The 18,392-nt window shown below is 44.0% G+C and overlaps 1 long non-coding RNA gene across 1 annotated transcript; it reads left to right on the forward strand.

The window, feature by feature from the left end:
* The first annotated feature begins 1,344 nt into the window (after positions 1 to 1,344).
* On the forward strand, positions 1,345 to 18,068 carry LOC138067616 (uncharacterized). The gene is made up of 5 exons (XR_011141807.1): positions 1,345 to 1,467; positions 6,556 to 6,626; positions 10,978 to 11,089; positions 13,016 to 13,283; positions 16,734 to 18,068. It is a non-coding gene; the product is annotated as an uncharacterized lncRNA (long non-coding RNA).
* Positions 18,069 to 18,392: the final 324 nt, after the last annotated feature.

Here is an 18,392-nt window from a genome sequence, read left to right on the forward strand (position 1 = left end):
TTAAAAAAATCACTGGTTATCTCGTGTAGCTCAGGAAACTGACTGGCTTTTTGAAGCAATGATCTCTATATGCACGCAGGTCAAACGCAAGGACCCTCCTTCTGAGGCACGCACAGCAGAGCTTGAGGGCAACAAGTGAGCAATTACACAGTGACTACTCCAGCACATCACTAACTCCTATGGGCCCTTGGGGCTACTCAAGGAGTCCAGGTGCCTTGTGCTCTGGGTACGAAGCAGGATCCTCCTGCTCCCCATAGCCCCGACCTGCGTGGGGCTGGCCGGGGTTGTTTCTGCGAGGATGACAGACCCTTGTCCTTGGGGTGCACAGCACACGCGAGCCACGGCACCCAGAGCCCAGGCCCAGATCCCAAAGCGCACATGAGTCTGCAGTCCTTGCTCAGCTTAAAACTGAAGGTGCTTTTGGGCAGGGACTGCACTGGACTTATCACACAGATGGCACTGAGTAAACAGTTACATGAGAAATAAAGGCTGCTGGTTAGTTAACAGGCCTAGACAACACACCCAGGTTCCACAACGCAGTCTCTTCTCCTCCATGCGTGAAAATACTATAATTTTTGTATTATGCAGTTTCAGTAATGGATCATTCAATAATCATTCATTAACTGAAACACTCATGTCTAATAGCAGCACAGCATCTCAGCCCTGCATCTTCAGAAACTCTAAAGAGATGATTAAAAAAACCCAAGCCCTCAAAAATGTCAGAGTCCGGGAATCCCTTTGTTTCAAATGAAACCAAGGACTGAGCATTTCTGGGAAATGCTCTGCTTGTTCTGAATGCCTGTTTAAATCAAATACAGATATGCTCTATTCTTCCTGCAGAGCCATCCGCCTGCTCAGAGACAGGGGAAGGAACATTGCAACAGAAGCGCATGCACATCTCCACATAAAACAACCCCCCGACTCAGGTCAGTGTTCAGTTGGGTGTCCCAGGGGATTAGGAGACATTTTAACAATGCTGCAGTTTCTTGGAAGAGAAAGAAGGGGAGGAACTGGAGAAGGCATGGGGGATAGAAAAAGGAGAACAGATTTTTCATTATAAGGACGACATTTACAAATCCCATTCCCTTTGGGTGAAGTTACATAGAGGCCAGTCAGCTCAGACAATATTAAAACCGAGATGAGGCTTTACTTCTGAAGTGCTTTTCTTCTGAGGAACCTGAGCTGCTCTCCGAGAAGCATGAATTAAGCCTCACAGCAGCAGCATGCATGAAACAATGATTATTCTCCATTTAGTAGCTGGGGGACAGAAATGCAAAGAGGTCACGTGGGTGGTTCAAGGGCGTACAGGAAGTCTGTGGCACTGCACAGAAATAGACTCCAGACCTCTTGACTCCTAGCCTTGTGTTTTAACCACAAACTCATCCTTCTTCCCTTAAATATTCAAGAACTTGAAAGCCACGCAGCATCAACAAGTCAAAGATATGAGCGATGTTTGCCTTAGATTTTGTAAGTATGCACCTAAAATAGTATATGCATAGACAGGAAAAGATGATTACCTGGGGCGTTATATGGTGAGTACAGTATAAATGGCAGATTAATTATCCTCCTTGAAGTGCTGCTGGAGTACAGCTCCCTGGGTTCATTCTTGTTCATGCAGGGAAAGGATTTTAGGAAATGGAGCGGGGAGAGGACACTGCTACTAGTACATGTTTCTTGACCTGGACCTTCCTTACTTCAGTCCGTGCGATGCTTACAGGAGGAACAGTAAATATGCACGAGTGTTTTGCTCTCCGATAAAGACGAGGCTACAAGGCATATGCAGGAACTAGAGATGTGCTTTTTTACCTCTAGAAAAAGCCTTTCCAAGGTTTAAAAAAAGGTGTTAAATTATTACAGAAAGAAACAACAAATAAGCTTGGAAAGACTGTTGTTGATTAGTGTGTTTGAAGGGAGGCAGGGCAGCAAAGATCATCTTTTTTGAAGTGTAATTCTGCAGTGTTGAATAGCAAAGGCAACTGTAAAGAGACCCAAATTCCTACAATGAAAAGCTGTTTGCATTTTCACTGGTTAATGCTTAAAATCTGTCTTCTGAGTTGAACTCACAAACTTAGAAAATCATACAAAGAAGGCAGTTTTAGACAGGTCTAACCTCCTTTCCTGAGTACAGAAAAAAAATTCCACTCATTTTCCAGTGCTCAATTACTGTGCAGGTTTGTGTGACACTGGCTATTTACTTTGGGTCTGAAATGAGGCCCGTTACAGAGCCGGGTATGTGCTCTGTTCTGAGATACCTTTGAATTGCTATACAGAGATGCATCTCCAGCACGGTTGGTCTGGTCTGAAAGCGTTAGTCTCAAAAATAGGGAAAGACAGAGAACAGTTGCCTCTGCTAAATGGTCAGTCTTGGGTGAAGATTAGTAAGAGTAAATCAAAAGACGGAGAAAAAGGAGACACCCCTTTGCTTTTCATTTTGTTTGTGTTACTTTTTAGTATTTAAGGCCTCTGTTTGAATGTGTATGTGTTCTGGGTCCTGATTTTTAGCCTCACTGCATTACAGTGATACTTTAAAATACACATACAACAGATTCCTTTAAATTGCCCAGCTCCCTTGCTGGGCAGCCTTTTGCACCCAATAACTGAAGCACCAAGTTAAACAAGACAACATCATTTCAAAGCAGTGCTCGAGCTCAGAGAGATGCAGAAAGCAGCTCATTTCTGGCAGGACCTTGGAGCTGGAAGAGCTGCTCTTCACACTGGGGTAAAGACAGACCTGCTGCTTTTTGCCTCATTCCAAAGGCAAGGACAGGTGTGCGTGTCCATCCATCGAGGCGTACAGTCTGGATGACAGCCTTCTCCTTCCCCCTGGACACTAGGGAAGCAGTTCCTGCCTTCACCTACGCGTACAAGTGACAAGGAACGGACCCACCGAGGTGAAGAGAAGAGAATCAGCATGAGACCACCTACCAGAACAGCCACGTCCATGACTCATCTTCCCAGAGCTGAATTAGCACCCTTCATTAAGCCATTTCTTCTTATTATTACTGTGTTTATACTGCTTCACTGGGGTTTTCCAGTCGGACAGGAACACAGTGGCTAAGGATTTGCTGGGGGCTGGGTTAGATTCATTTCCAAATCAGAACTAATTTATGCTAGGCAGACAGGCTGTTGAGGATAATTTTTACAAAAGGTAAAATGCACCATCAGATATATTCACATAGCAGCCAACAAACTTAAGACTCAGGCATCACCGACTTCTGAAATTGTGGCCTTTTTCCAAAACCCGGTCCCGAGACCACACTGTGTGTGATTTGAAGGCTGTACCCCAGTTGCACTTATTCTGTGGGCTGCAGGTTAGAAAATAACGCCTTTTGCCGCTCACAGTCTTTTTCATACCTTCAAGCTTGACGCTTATTTAGTTCTGAAAGCCGATAAACACGTAAGCTTGGGACCCTTGCAGTCATGGCAACACGAATTACTGGATTTACTACTAAGATCTTACAGGAAACTGATAGAGGTAATTTGTAGAGAGAAGTGACCTGTCCAGATAAAATGAACATGGAGCTGAACCTTTGTACAAAACTCCTCATGAACCTGAGACAAACTTTTTGTCATATGTTATCTGTTCTTACTTAGGGGAAATTCAGTACAGTGCAGCTTTTCTAAACAGTGCATGTTTACCTCTCCCTAACAGATAAAATTATATGGCTCCAAAATGGACCAGGATTTCACAAAGCTGAACAGACAATAAGAGAGACTAAAGACATACAAACAATGGCCTGTGCTCACGGCATTAAAGGATGCGCGCTTTTCTGTTGTGGGGCTGCCACTCACGTCCCTGAGGTGCTGAACACCCAAAGAGACTCTCTTGTTGCATGGATCTGTGCTCACACCAAGCGAACGATGCTATCAGAGGGTGACACATCAGTATACTCAGGGCTAGCATCCAATAGCGAGAAAAGGTCACACTGTATCTGATTCAAAACGGGTAGAAAACAGTACCTTGAAGATCCCCGCTGCACTCAGCAGAAGAGGGCTGAGTAAGTAAGCGGAACACAACAGAATTCAGTCAGCAATTAATTCCTCTAAAGCATTGCTACTGTCTGGGGTTGTACCAAAAACACAAGAGAGCACCATGCCCGTTTCATGTGGGATTCTTATTTTTTTGCTTTAGCAACACAATCCCATTCTTTGAAAGAGATTTGATTAATTAACTTAGTAGGTAAAAGCCAGTGAATGACATTTCATTTAGGCATCGCACATCTAACGACCATTTTCATTGCATTAGTCGCTCAGAAAAAGCTCTCCCTGAATTTTGGGCCCATGGGATAATTGTTTTCAGAAGCTGCAGAATAGCTACACTACATCCAGTACCTACAGTTATCTTGGTGCATCCTATTACTTGTACTGCAGTGGTGCCTAGGTGAGCCGGCACATATCATGTTCTTCTGGTCTGGCCAGCTCTTGATGCAGAAACATCCTCACCCTGAAGAGTTGCAAGAAATTCAAGAAAACAGTGAAAAAGACCACTGAAACACCGAGGCTCTCAAGCCTGGCTCCTCAGCCACGTCTAGGCAGCTGATCCGCAGAAATCAAGGCAGCTGGGCTCTACTTTTCTGGAAGATGGAGAAAGCACCAGAGCCACGAGCCAGGCCCAGACTCCCTGACTGCTGCCACAACGCCAACTTGGTGCTGCGGCCAGCTTACAACCAAGTGACACAGCAGTGTTTTCCCTCCGTTACCATGGCATTCTGTAAACGACTCCAACACATTAGTTTGAAATTAAGTGGGCAAACCTCTCAAAGTTTGGCAGTCTGGATAAACATCTGCAGGGATCTGGCTGGACTTGGGGACAGGCTGTCCTTGTTTTGGCACTCCTTTGCAAAAGGAACCACAAAAATTGGTAGAGATGCACCCCTCTTATTCTAAGGGCATCTGCTAAGTCTAGAGGAAAGAGTGTGAGGCAAGTAAGATCTACATCGAGAAAAGGAGAGAGGGGAGGGAGGGGCCGAGGAAAGTGTCCCATGGGAGGGTACCTTGTACAGTGCAGAAAGGCAGCAGGGTTTAGGAAAGAGAGATGAATGGAGGAGATCAGAGACAGAGAGGTGCTCTCTACTCCACAAAGGAGAAATCCTCTTCCAAGGAGATCAGGATGTATATTACATTGTAGATAATTTACTGCAGTGGCCTATCTATCATGTGTGATCACGCAGTCTTGGGCATCTTCCGAGTGAACCTCTTGGATGGCATCTCCGTTCTCTAGAGCACTTGCCAACTCTGCGCTTATGGTCTTGCAGAAGAGCAGCTTCTCCCGAAAGATCTCTCAAAAGGTTCTCCCAGCTCCCACAGGAACAGGGACCTCCAGGCTGCAATCTGAATACACTAGCAATCTCCAGTCTGGACAAAATTTAAGAGTCCATTTAGGAGGCCACTGGGGGTAAAAAGAACCCTGCTAGAACGTTACATCATAAATAGCGGGAGTGAATCAGGCTTTTGCTAGGCTACTCCGATCTCTCTTCCTAAAGCTTCCTATCCTGCGTTACATGAGAGTTTAAATCAGCCTCATAGGTTGAGATGGATATTTTTTTCTGACTAAGCACTACACATAATAGGAGGTAAATGGCTCAAGGAGTGCTTCCCTTTTTAGTACAAAGTGCTGTTCAGCAGGGGCACTGGTGTTCGTCACAGTGGTGGGGCAGCTGGCCAGCCTCCTCTCTCGGGTAACGTGGCTGACTGCGGCGGAGCAAGGCTAATGCATTGCCAGAACGCCTTTCATCTGCCTGCTCCCGTTCTTGCGCTATTGCACACACGTCCCAGTCTCAGCTGGGGCTGCAAGCAGAAATAAAACCAAAATACCACACCAACAGCTGTTTTGCTGGATTTTATGGCACTGAAACCCAGGAGTACTGGAAATCTTCAAATAAAGCTTTTTCTCATATGAGAAACTTCCAGATGCATGAGCCTGAGTGTTTGTGAACAAGGAATGTTTGGCTAGTAAGCTTGTTCTTTTGATGTCTGCCCCTTGCAATTTCATTTATAACAAATACGTAATAACTCACTGAATACTACAGTAACTCATGAGAACATGAGTGCATGATTTGGTGGTAAAGATGCGTATAATTTCATTGGAGGGCCACCATCAACCTGACTCAGCACATTGTAGCAGGGTTTCCTTCCCTGGATAGATTGTTGTTGAATAAAAATTCCCTAAACTGAGGGCAGTCCTGAGTAAAAGCTTTCATGAGTTTGATAAGCCAGTGAGCAAGTTGCAGTGTCAGGCCAGGCCAGGCTAGACTCCTGAGGAACCCAGTTTATCTTCCTATTGTGACAACGAACTACTGAGTACGGTTTCCAGTCAGTTTGATACCCATTTTTAGTAGTTTCACATGACCCGTATTTCTCTTGCTTGCTTACATAAAACTCTACCAAAGGCCTTAAGAAAATCAAGATATATGGCATTTACCACTTCTCCCTGCCAATACAGTAAGGATTACCTCATCAAATTATGAAATTAGATGGTTTACATGGTCTGCTCTTCACAAAGCCATGTTGTTTTCTTCTAGGTGTTATTAATAATGGTTTGAATACTTCTTCCAGTATTTTTTCCAGGAACTGAAGTTAAGCTGATCTCTATAATGACCTGACCTCTCTTTCTCCCCTTTTTAAAGGTAAGTATTACATTTACCCTCTTGCCTTCTTTGATATCTCTCACCTTCTTACGAAAATTGCAAATGATTCTGAAATTCCATCAGCTAATACTCCAGCTGTTCTGGCTCATAATTCATCAAGCCCAGCTGATTTGAAAACACTTGCCCTTTCCAACCCATTCTCTCCTTGTTTTAGGGGCAGATCCTATTGCCCTGCTGTGGTGTCGCTTGTGGTGGCTACCTGCCTGCAGCTGGCCCCTGAAGCCCCCCCCCCCCAAGACAAAAAGGGCATGCATCTTTCTCAGTAACATTTCCCCTTTCTGTTCAGTAGTTAGCCCTATCCCTGGGATTTGTTTCACCCTGAGTGTACCTACAGAAATGTTTCTTCTTACTCTTTAGGGACTGTGCTTATGTTACCTCATTTTTTTGCCCTTGCTTTTGTGTTGCAATCCTACATGCTACTCTCCTGTAGCTGTTGTACACTCCTCCTCAGTAACCTGCTGGTTTCTTAATACTTTTCTTCTCCTCCTCAGCAGCATTTCCTTTACAGATACCCAGAATGGGATCTTTCCTACCAGTTCTCTCAATATTTTGAAATATGTCTTCTTGAGGTCCATTGTCTTTATTTAGCTGGTCCTGCCTCTCCTCCCATTAAGGACTGTAAATTCCACCAATGCATGGCAACTTCTACCTATATTCTAGTTTCTCGCCTACCAACTTCTAACCAGTGTATAACCTGCTGTACACAGATCACTATGAGAGAATAAAAACAGACTGGAAGAGTATAGAAGGCCCGTAAAAAAATTTCTTTGCCTGAGAGCGACTCATGGTCTGATCAGTGAAATAAACTCTTTGTCGTCAGAATAGGCGTCCCAGTAAGCCACATCTGCTGGGATGTGCAAAGACACCTTGATGTTTATGCAACTGCCTGAGAAAGGATAACTTCTCTTACAGCTGGTGCGTTAGAGGGAGACTAGTTGGATTTAGAACCAAGCTAGCTTTCTGTCAGCCCACCACCAAAATCTGAGACCGTGAACTTCAGGGGTCTGCTACATTGAAAACAAAACCAAACAGTCCCAGGCCAGTTGTATAGCTCCCCACAGCTGACTGATGTGATCATGAGCTGCTTGATGCTTGAAGGTCATGAAGACCCCAGTGAGAGATTTCTACTTCATCCAAATGGTCTCTAAGCAAAAGTCAAGCTCCTGCTTTTAACTTGTCCTAGAAAGGACAGAGATCAGCCCTTCACTCACTGATCAGAAGATGAGAAGAAAGCAGGAAAAATAAATCAGGTGATATTCACTGTGATGCTCGAAGCTCCTGAGTATTCAGTTTTCAAAGGAAGGCCATATAAGCTGGAAGCAGTTGCTCCTCCGAAAAATCAGACCTTATCCACATTTTTTTTTAAGGATTTTAATCACAAGGCTAGCATTTTAACTGCACAGCAAGGAGCGTTCTAGGCCTCCTTTTTCTCGAACAATACTGTACAGACGTTTTCTGCCAGATTGCATTACGATGCAGATGCCTCTCAGGCTTTCTTATCTGTGCATGGTATCTGATGCAAGGGGCACAGAGTGCTGTGTGAAAGTTTTCAAAAACTGGCAGCGTCTCCAGCTGCTAAAGTCTCTTGCGCTTCTAGTCCCATCAGGAGAATCAGGGTTTTCACAAATGCTACAGAGACAGATAATTATGTCAGCCCCAGATACATTTGGTCTTGCTGGGAAACATACAGCTCTCTCTCTGGATTTTTAGCTATACCCATTAAAAGTGCATTTACCCAGGTAGGAATCACAAACGCCAACTGCCCACAATGCAGCACAACCGTACCCTTCTGCAATTGTATTAACACATCTGCTACCTAACAGCAAAGACGTCTTCGAAAATGTACGTGACAAACTAGAGAGGGCTTGCGTATAAGCTTCTCTGGTGAGAGAGTGCACTTAAAAGGCATATGGCCTTTTTGGTTTCAAGAGCCAAATCTAACATATTTTTCAGGTTCTAAAATTGTTTAGATTAGAAACTGCTCGAGCCTTTCAGCTGGCTCCTACACTCACGACATGTCAGACGACACCCCTGGAAATTATCAGCTTTCAGCCTGTGTTAGTCTAACCTGAACAGTAGTGGTGCTGATGGAACAACCACAAATCAACAAGCTCATCTACATCCTTCCAGCATCATTTCCTAAAATGTGATGTAACCACATAAGCATACCACAGCCTCTAACTTACGTCTCGCACAAAACACAAAACCTGAGCACCTGCAAACTTTAGGGAGGGTAGACATAAAGCTAAATTTTGCAGGATGCAGGCGCTCATTGCCTTGCTCTCATACTCTGTCTGGGACTAGAAGCAGGATTAGCTAGATATTAGAAGAAAAACAAAACAAAACAAAAAAGCTTTACAACATTTCTGGCCAGGATGGAATACGGTGGAAAACCAAGTGTCGAGAAACAGACTTCTCGCGTGGTCTGCAATCCCGGCTCACTGGCTTAACAGGGTTCAAGAGGTCCAACAATGCCCTGGTGTGAGATCCTGGCCCAGTGAACTCCACGGCAAACTTCCCACTGATTTTACTGGGGCCAGGATTTCAGCCTGGCCATACTGCCTCCAGATGCTGCCCCTTTTAAAAACTAACAAACAACATGGAGTGTTTTGTACATGAATATGTATGTTTCCAGACAAACCAGAACACTTTAGTGCAAGGAGATACGCGTGGGGCAACTTTGCTGCCAGGTCCAGAGAGTCTGGAAGCCACTCTGCCCACTGTAGCTGAAAGAGGCTGGTCCACGTGGACCAAGGGGTGCCCCGCAGCGCAGGTGGACTAGCAGCCAAGTAGGATGCTCTGCAGAGCTAAGGATATTGGTGTGAGAGTCCATGGCTCTCTAGATATACGACTGTTATTCACAGTAAGATGCAAGAGCGTAAATGCTGATCAATGCCAGAAGCAGCTCCCGAGCTGCTGGGCAGGCTAACAGGGGCTTGCTCTGCTTGGAAGAGATGAGCGAGACTTGGGTTTTCTGGAACGCAGATAGAACCAGCCGCAGTACCTGAGCCCCAGAGGGTTTGTGCTCTCCTAGCCCACAACCACGGCTCTCCCCGATGGGATAATAACAAATATTCACTCCTGGCATGGGCGCAACCTGGATCGTGACTGCGGCATTGCTCCTTCTGCTTTGAAATCTGTTCTACTGTCTTGAATTTATACCAGCCCTTGACCGCCTCAGCTGATGACAGTTGCAGAGTGTACTCTAGGTTGGCCTGCCGCCGCCGCTGCCTGCCCTGCGCGCGGAGCGAGCTCTTCCCACTTCCTGCCACTGTTTACAGCCAGGCTGCAGAGCTAATTCAAGCGCTCCTGCGCCGTCTCCTGCTCTTGATACCTTCGCAGGTTCCCATCTCCCCGCAACTGATCCTGGCTCGAGTGCTCTGATATTAGCTCAGGTTCAGCACAACGCTCCTGTTAAGCTAAGGAAACAAAAGAAAACGAGCAGAAGCTACTCCCAGCAATGAAGGGAGTAGCCGAGAGCACTTGTTGCAATATCAGAGTAATGATGCCAGATAAACCTCTTCATAAAACAGTCAAGTGGAAAGACTGGAAAAGGAGGGTAGCATTTCTCTCCTGACACAGGTCAAAAAGAGCTAGACGTGCCTTCTTCCTTTCTAGTATTGCAAACTACTAGAGATTATGCTTTTGCAAATAGTTGCCCTAATATAATCCAAGATATTTAGCTTCTTTATACATGTTTACTTCCCTCATACTGTTACCCCCTGCAGGCATTCAGAAAAAGAGGAATCTCTTTTTACTAGCTGTATTAGTGCAGTTTTATTAATGCAATTTTCCCAGACCCAGAGCTGGATGAGTTGTTTATGCTAATAAGTGATCCGTTTAGTTTAGTCCATTTCTTCCCATTTGCGACTCGATCATCAAATTGTCCCCGCCTGCATGTTTGTCGAATTAATTGTAAACATTCTCCAGGCAGATTATACAAATACATTTCAATTGATGAGTTGTTTACAGACCAATGTCTTTGAATATACCCAATATTATTTTTTTCCCCTCAAGGGTGTGTGGCGGGTTGCCTAATTCACACACTATTTTTTCTGACAGTGAAACTGCAGCTCTTAAAACAGGAGGACACTGACGGAAGCGTATGGGCTACTGAGCAAATAATAGTGCCCCTGTATGTTAAGCTTCCAGTTTGTGTTCAAAATTATTTACAAAATGTTTAGGCCTCGCAAATAAACTGCTAAACTAACAGTTTAAATAAACACGACCCCTGGAAACCAGGAGAGAGATCTAATCATGAATAGTCACGAATCACTTCCTTCTAATTCCAGCAGCTCTGCTGCTTACTAATTTGTCTTTCATCCTGCAGGCTTGCTCGGTGCAAACCCCCAGTGATCGGCTATTACGTGTAAAACAAAACCCATATGCAACTCATCATGGAAATGGGACTAATACTAATTAATGGAAATTTGACTGAATAGGTAAAATGTTATATGGAGTAATTTGTTTCGTAAAAAACATTTAAAAAATTACTTAACAATTATTAGAGGAGGATTTGAATAAATGATTGTATTTCTGATACGCCACATGGGCACTTGGGAGACTCGTGAGAATATTTCATAACAAAAAGCGTTTGCAAGTACTATCTTAAGAGGGAGAATTAGGGCTAATGGAGTCATCAGCAAAAATCTGCTGAAGCCAAATAAAAATTACGCCAGAAAACGTTAAGCATCCGATGTGTAGAAGTAAAAGCTTAGAATTTTGATCGTGAACTCCAATTCTGCCAGAAAACCTTAACAGATTTTGGATATAAAATGCCACTTTAATTGTTATAAGCTCTTAGGCGGTTCTGCAATGAGCAAAAATTGAGTTTTGACACTGTTTTTAATAATATCTCACTAGGCCCTGGATGCCAAAATTAGATTTTATTTTAATATCATCTGAAAGATTATTCAGACAGCTACAGGAGGCAACACATCTTGAGGGTCCCAGCTTTGCCCGTAGGGAAAGGTGGGACTATTGCGGTCTTATTATAATAGAGTCCGTATGCACGTGAGACAGCAGCAGCGCAAGCGAAAGGCTGGAGACCTGGTGTCCCAACCCCAACAGCTGCCTGCTAGCTCAGAGATGGTTCCTACATAGTTCCAGTTCCTTTCTGCTTCTTGAGTGGATGGATTTTTAACTGGCCTATGAATTTTCTCCTTCTATGTAAACTGCCAAGGATTCCCACCCTGTGAACCCACCCAGGTCTTGGTAGAGATCTGGAAATAGCAATTCCTGTTCAAAGGAACAGTGTAAAGGAATGGTGATATGTTGAGTTAAGGCAGGGTTCCTTTTCTAAGAAAAATCCATTATAAGATAAGCACTTATCGCAATTCATATGTATATCCAAATGAGTAAGCACATGCTTACGTACTGTGATTTGAGAAAGGCTTCCTCCTGCTTTAGGCATTTTTCACAGTTAAGACTCAGGAATTTTGGTTCCTAGTTCCTATATGGAAATATTAAAATCTCTTTCTAATATTGTTATAGTGTTTTCGTATTGCAGCCCAGCAAACATTTCCAATGTGCTGTGACTCAGTACTTTTTTTTGCAGCAGCAGAAATACAATGAAAGGTCTGTTTCTCATAGTATTTTGGCAGAAAACAACTCTGTGGGCTGGTGTTGGCAACACCGCAGTCTAAGAATAGGGCACTTTTCAGGCTGAAAGTTGTTGAATTTGTACATAAGCTAGATCTAAAGAAGCCACTGTCTTCAGGGAAAGGAGTAATTTGGAAATGCTTACCCTACAAGTTAGAGATCGTTAGTGTTTACCAAAATAATTATTTCCTGTGAGGGCTACTCAGAATGAAGTAAGCACGAAGAATATATTCCATTGTGTGCAGCTAGGGCGCTGGGCAGCCCCTCGGACACTTCCTTAGAGCGGCAGTCATGGCATCCAGCGCTCTAGTCTAGTTTCAATTGTTCAGAAATTTGAGTAATGTTTCCTTCCACGCTTGTGTAACTGGGAAGAACAGTGAATGGATGGCGCTTCACAGCATATGTAATACGCTGATAACACTACTTCTGTATTTACAAAACGCAACATTCGGGTGAGACAGAAGTAACAAAACAATGAGGAAGTGAGAGTTATGCCTCCCATAACCGGGCACATTTTCCAAGGTTTGTAAGCCTAATATCCTGAGCGGAGCCTAGGCTGTCCTGTTCCACTGGAGTGAGAGCGTTTTCTCTAGCTGAGGCTCTACCCATAAAAACAGGCTACGTGTATTGTTCTCTACAAATTAATGCGATGCAGACAATTCCCTTAAAACCCCAGTTACAGCATTCCCTTACTAAGGGTAAAATTTGCCAAGTGACTCATGGCCTGTCTATGCCGTCAGTTTGATTTGCTTCTTATATCACTCCAGGGCCCGGTTTCCTGATTATCCACAGCACTCACGTGCTGCTTTTGGCTTCCCTCTGGAATAAGTCAACTATTTCTCTTCAAAACGAACTGCTGGCACCATTGGCAGACCAGCCAACTCCAGGAAGATGACGATGGATATGTACCTCACAGGGTCGGACTCCTGCTCCCTGCAATAGTCTTTCAACACCATCCCAGAACGCTGTCCTCCCTCGCCTCCACAGGCTCTCGCACCATGCTGCAGGACCTGTGACACTCCGCCTTGCCATCAGGTAAAGGAAACAGAGCTGTGGCAGACCGAAATCTTGTTATTTTAGGCCACTTTGGTAAAACAGAATACTTGAGGCCTTTGTGGCTTGAGGAAGTCCTGCAGGGTTCCTCGTCCTTTAATGCTTTCCACGTAGTAAGGATCATTCATCTTGGGACCAAATGAAAAAAGGTGGAAAGGGAGCATGGGAAGATGAGAGCCCTAAGCAGCATGCTAACTCATGTGCTTAACTTCAAGCAGTTGAGCAGTCTCAGTGAAGCTATGGAGAAACTCAAGTGCTTAGCGCAAAACAAGTGTATACATGTCTGTCGAATCGTGGCGAAACAGAAGCCCACACACACAACAAGTAATTCCGCCTCAGGATCACTTGGGCAGCACAGAGGAAATCACTACCAATAACGCTGTATAACACGGACACAGCCAGTCCTGAGTCAGTCAGTCAGCCAGACTGAGCTGTGAGCTCTTGAGCCGACTTCTACCGGTTGTCCTGGTTCTCTCTGTCACATAGTGCACCAAGACCTGTCTCATAATCCTAGGTACCATTTCCAAAGAGAAAGACAGAAAGAAAACACATGGGTTCGAGATGTTGCAGGCTGAGGAGAGATTTGGCCCCTCACCTTATGCAGTGCGGTTGTGCGCTCTGAGCCTGGGATCTTGACTTTCTGTTTCTGAGGACATGCTGCTCTGCAGGGCGTGCAGCAGAGCTCTTCTGAACAGGCACTGGCAAAAGTCCGGCACTTTTGGCCATGTGGTCAAGCAACAGGAGATATTTAGGTATCTGTGTAACTTTTCTGGACAAATCATAGACAGTCAGATCTGGAAGGTGCTGGGGAAAGAAATTCTCCCTCCTAAAGAACGAGGCATTCGGAAGTCGCTCATATTCAGAACACTACTGCTTCGTTGCCATACCCTTCATGGCTCTCCTGACCATTTTCCAACTTCCCCCGTACCCCTCCTCTTAGGAAGGGCAGAAGATCACTGGCCTGTCATTCACTGTAGAAACTGAATGGCTAGAGCAGGTCTCGCCAGCTGCCTGGCATCTGCTCTAAAACAGAGGCTGAGAAGAGCTAAGGATTATTTTGCCATGCTGTGCTTGCTCTGCCAGTCCTCAGGGTCAGGTCCTCAGCTGATGTAAACTGGCACAACTCTGTCAACATCAGCCATGATATGTGGGGGTCTCACCTCTTCTACCCAAGAGAAGCAAGGAGCTGGCAGTGCTGTTAATAGAGACGTTTTGTCACTTGTCAGAACAGAAGTGACCTTTCTTCCGACCTTAATCTAAAAACTCTTTTATCTGGGAACATTTAGCGTATATGTACCCACCTGCAATGTCTTATTTCAGGTGTTCCTACCTAAACACATGACCTCTAATGAAGCAACAGCCATATGTCATATTACAGGCAGGTGAGATACAGTTAATCATGCAGCTTTGAGCCATTCCCTCTCTACCCATTAATCCACCTCCTTTGAGACTTGTTCTAACACTCCAAACTAAGAATAGGTGCAGCCAGAAGAAACGATTACCGCTTTGAAACTTGGATGACATTTTAACTTAAAAATGTCATGTACATGTGTGAACTCCTGCCCCCTTCCTTTTTTTTTCCCCCTCCAACAAATGCTAATGAACAGCTTCCAGCTATTGGCATTAAAAAATAATTAGCCCGTCAGGGAAATGTTTATTTCCTCAAATAGGGAAGGCTTCCCTCAAGGTCTCTCTCAACATTATAAGGGTTTGATGGCAGCACTTAGTCCTGGATTAATGACACATTTATGGGCTGCTATCTTGAGGGCTGGAAACAAAAATTTCACATCTTTCCAAAAAAGAAAACCCCCTTTCTGCTGTGACACGCAATACGAAGCAAGCTCTGGCCCTGGAAGGTTCCTACATATCAGACTTCAGTTGTAACATTTTAAGGTACAGAAAACCAACTTAAAATTGTTTCTGAAGGAATATATTGACTTTTTCCTCTAAGTGTGATGATTGTACTCATCGTATAAAGGCATCTTGACCTCACAGAAGGAAGGGTTTGAAAAGACTCACGGCACAATTAAAATTCATGGGTGCGCACAGGAAATGACAATACAGAATGGAGCTTCTCAGAAAGCACATTAGGCTTTGGAAGCTAGATATCACAGGGCTATTGGATATTCTTAGCTCTGCCACTAACCTGAGGTATGTCCTTGGGCACGCCTCTTCACCTTGCTGTGACTCCATTCCCCATCTGCAAAATGAAAATAATTATATGTAGCTTTCTCTATGAGGTGCTTCAGATGACAAGGCCTATATAGCTCCGTAGGGTTAGTTTATTGGACATAGTGGGTGGTGAATAACATAGATAATATCCGCTGTTTCCCTAGTTATGAATAACATGACCATTTGTTGAACACTTCCTATCACCCTGCTTCTGCATCTCCACAGCAGCTAGTTAAGAGCACATCCTCCTTGTAATAAAGATTTGGAAGTATCAACCTTCCATCTTTAACAAGTATGCATAGCACTATACATAACAAATTATTACTTGCAGCAGCAATGGAAGGATAAAGATGTTCTAGGCCTTGCAGTTGTGAGAAAAAATGCGTTTACTCAAGCATTTGAACCACATACAAGTATGCAGAGCAGGCAGAATAAAGCCTAGCTAGATTACCTGGACAACGCCTGTGTTACGATTCTTCACGGTGGGAAAGGCAGAGGAAGATTCTTTCAGACAACTGTTACATATATTCTTTGTGTGGATTTGCAAGAGAGTCTAGGGACTGAAAAGTTAATTGTCTCATGGAAGTTAAATGGGAATCTTAGTGACCCACTGTTTTCTCATTAGATGGAAGTCATCAGGAATAAGTGAGTGACAGTATGTTGTTGCAATTAATCTTCTAGGATGCACGTACATTCTTATTTGCTCGAGAACAGAGGTACATGCTGGGACCAATTATGGCACTACACAACTTCCAGCAACTGAAGGAAGACTCCATTTATTTTAAAATTAGGTTCTCAACTATCCATTTGTTTGATCATAAAATTTTTGGAATCTGTTTGACTTCAGTAGCTGCATACTTGCTTCAGGATATGTGGGTCAGTAATTCCTGATTCTTTAGCATAAGGGCAAAGTGGCAGCCTGCTTGGGACTTCTTGGGACTGTTTTAAAGACACCCAGATAATTCTTTGAGAAACCATAGTAGATCATATCAGCATTGCTCAAAAAAATCAAGCCATAGCTCCTGTCAGTGCTTGCGTTTCTAAAAGTTGTCGTGAAAAGCTGAGATTAAATATCTGGACTGTTATTTTATCTACATTCTGCGGTAGCTAAAAAATCCCAAGCCCATAGGGTAGACTCCTGGGTACCTTGAAAACTTATTTAATCCGACTGGGATTTCGGTCATTTTGTGATGGGAAGGAAACCTTTTCCTTCCCCAACATGGCCAAATTACATTCGCATTTCTTTCCGTTCTCTCACAGCTCTAGCTCCACTGAAATTATAATGCTAGCCGGGATGTCCATCGCTGTGACAGCAAACAGCAGCCTGTCTGACAGAATACAGACACACTCAACAGCTTGAAGTCTGAATGGAAAATGGGATAAGGATAGAAGTGTATAGTGTCTGCATGTAACGTTATGGCATAACACCATCAGGCAATGCTTGGGATACAGAAGGAGAGATACTTGGAGTGTCTGAGAGAATAATGAAAAATTAAGAATGAGGGAATACTAGGGGACATTTGTAGGCTTTTGTTCCTAGACAAGCTTAAGCTGTGGTCTGTCCTATGTGCAAGACCACTTACTGAAAGCTATAATATCTTCTTCCCCTACCCTCACAATAACTTTGACAATAGAGAAAGATCATACATGTGAAGTGCCAAAGTCAAGTGTCTAAGTGATCGAAAAGGAACTGTTTAAATTAGAGCAAGAGCTGCAATTTGGAGAAGGAAAGGAGTCATTCTCTTGGGAACACAGTGATGACTTGTGCCCTTTTAAAACACAAGAGAACTAAGAAGTGCAGATGAGCCAGGAGTTATCTGAAAAAAGTGCCCTTCCTTACTCCGGGGATCAAAGAGGAAAACATTAGGCAAAACAACACGACAAAAGAACCTGAGACCCTGGAAAGGACAATACTCGGATTGCTTGTTCATCAGCACATCAAATAAATCATGCCTGGTTTTCTAGGGCTACAGTTTGTAAGTTCTCAGCAGCTCCTCTTTCCTCTCCTCTCTTCCACCAGTCCAGTCTCTGTTTGCAACCTGTGCTGTGGTCTGTCCTCGCCAAGAGGCATGAGAGCAGAGATGAGGGATGAAAGAGAATAAATGGGTCTGAGGCCGAACAGAAGAGAGGCCACACTGTGCCCTCTTGTTTTCCTTTAAGTGGTAGCTCCTAGAGCAGAGGCTCTTCCTACTACAGTAGTAGTAGAGCAGTTCATTTCTCTTCAACCCTTTCTACTACAGCCCAGTTTTCCTGAAAGTCTTCCTGGAAAGCACCTCTCCTTTTTTCTCAAATAAATCAGATAGTTATATAGTACAGGCACCTCTACAGTTATTTCTGTGTTTGTTGGTTAATAAGCAGAGTTCTTCAGTTATAAATCATTAACCAGCTCGCACGATCTTGCCATTTCAAGGAGCGAGGTGACATCAAGCTTGCAAGGAAAAGAAGACAGAGCGTTTATCCAGTCAGTCAGAGAGAGTACCTTTACATAATAAGACTTCTAATAAAAGCACTGAAGTGCGCTTGCTGCGTGCTGCCTTTAATTAGATGTAAACTGGATTACAGTCACATTCATTTATAACTCGGGATTTTTTTTTGTTGTTTTTTTTACAGGGACAGTATACTAGATTCGCCATTTCTTGCAATGTTTGGTTTGCATTTAGGTGGCAAGCTGATGCGGAAAAAAGAAAATGAACAAACCTAGGTCACCTACTGCCAAAAGTCATCAATCCTGGGGGCTGCGAAGGGAGGCAGCCCTGTATCTCTGGTGAAGCCCATTTCTCGCTGTCATAGGAGCCATCCTCAAAGCCCCAAACACGAGTCTGGCACCACAGGGACAGCGCTCCCTATTCTGAAAGGCAGGTTCCCACTACCTTTTAGATGTTTCTGAGTTTTGCAGAGGCACAGGAGGCTTCCTAACGC

This window comes from Struthio camelus, chromosome 6 (assembly GCF_040807025.1).
Source record: "Struthio camelus isolate bStrCam1 chromosome 6, bStrCam1.hap1, whole genome shotgun sequence".
Taxonomy (NCBI): domain Eukaryota; kingdom Metazoa; phylum Chordata; class Aves; order Struthioniformes; family Struthionidae; genus Struthio; species Struthio camelus.